Here is a 1751-nt window from a genome sequence, read left to right as displayed (position 1 = left end):
GCATTCTCAGTTCCCAAAAGCTCCGGAGATCCCGTGTCCTCTTTACATGAACTCGATCACCGCGCAAGTGATAATCGGGAGCATTCGCGGATCCACGCAGGCCGCTAGGCCCCTCTCCTATCGGGCCGCTCTTTATTCTAATTGGCTTGTTGCTGTCGCGCAACCCCGCGACTAATCACAGCGAGTCCTGCAGTCGCGTATCCTTTGAATCTCTGGCGCGCTTTTCCAAATTAGCTGGCCGAGGCTTCCCGTCTTGATCAGCGGTCTTCTATCGTTCTCCTCAGAAGTGGAGGCGGCTACCGATGTTCGGGCTGAGACGGTCCCTTATTACGTCTCTCTCCGAGTCGTCTGCAATAAAGGTGCGACAATCACCAAATAATATCAAAATTATCAGAGGTTACAAAACAATACGACCTGCGTGTACCGCGCTCCTTAAGGACACAATCGGGATCTTCTTTGGTGGTTTCTTGCTTCCTCCACGACGTCTTCTTTCTTTCTTCTGTGAGTGAGGCGGCAACATTACACGAATCTAAGATAACCACCGCTCACGCTCTAATGTGACTAATAATCGTTCTTTAAAAATCTGAAATTACTAAATATTTTATATAAAAGAATATACAAAACGAAACAAAAAAAAAGATATAAATTTGGCACGCTTGCTTGTGGCCTCGCCCTTCGAGTTTAGAGGACACAGGATCTCCGTGCCAATGCACTTACGAGTGACAGACACAAAGTGTCACGTCACAATATATATTTGAAATATATGTTTTAAATAAAATTATTTTAAATACTCCCGACTGCTGACTGGTATGATACTTAAACCATTCGACTGTCACGAGACATTTTGACTGCATGCGGAGCGGTGAGGAGGACAATGCAACTTTCGGTTGATTTTCTAATCATTTACTTCTAGCTTTCGCTGTCCCGCTTACCACACCGCACCGTGCACAGATCAATGCCATTCGATCGTCATTGGGCATTTGGACTGCACGCGGAGCGGTGAGGTCAGGGGGACAGTGCAACTTTCGGTTGATTTTCGAAACGTTTACGACTAGCTTTCGCTGTCCCCCTCACAACACCGCACCGCGCATAATATATTACTACGAAAATACGAAAAGCAACTGTTTTATATTTATTTAATAATTTTGTTTTGTAATTCTAAAATCAAAGCGTTAATATTGGACGGTGAAAGCAGCCTTGGGATTGTTTTGATGTTGAAGGGCGGACGCTAGTCGCACGTCCCCCCCTCACCCGGTTCACCGATAAACCGAGCAGTCATAAATACATATTAAATAAAATTATTATTTTAAATACTACCGACTGCTGACCGATATGACGTATATTTAAAACTATCGCAGTACTATCACGATTTAAATTGTAATAATATATACATTACCACACGAAAAGTAACTGATTATTAATTAAAGTTGCCAGTACAAGGTGAACATACGTAAAGTGCATGTAACTTTCGACTGATTTTCGAATCGCCTCCGCTTTCGGCTGTACCCCCTCATCTCATATTACTTACATATATGTATATATATATATATTTAAAATATATATTTTAAATAATTATAATAAAAATATTTGAAATATATATTTTAAATAAAATTATTTTAAATACTCGCGACTGTTGACTGGTATGACAAATATTTAAACCATTCGACAGAGTCATGAGATATTTCGACTGCACGCGGAGCGGTGAGGGAGACAGTGCAACATTCAGCTGATTTTCGAACCGCATCCATCTA

Source organism: Cyphomyrmex costatus, unplaced genomic scaffold, assembly GCF_001594065.2.
Source record: "Cyphomyrmex costatus isolate MS0001 unplaced genomic scaffold, Ccosl1.0 scaffold42, whole genome shotgun sequence".
Classification (NCBI taxonomy): domain Eukaryota; kingdom Metazoa; phylum Arthropoda; class Insecta; order Hymenoptera; family Formicidae; genus Cyphomyrmex; species Cyphomyrmex costatus.
Note: the sequence above shows the minus strand (reverse complement) of the source record.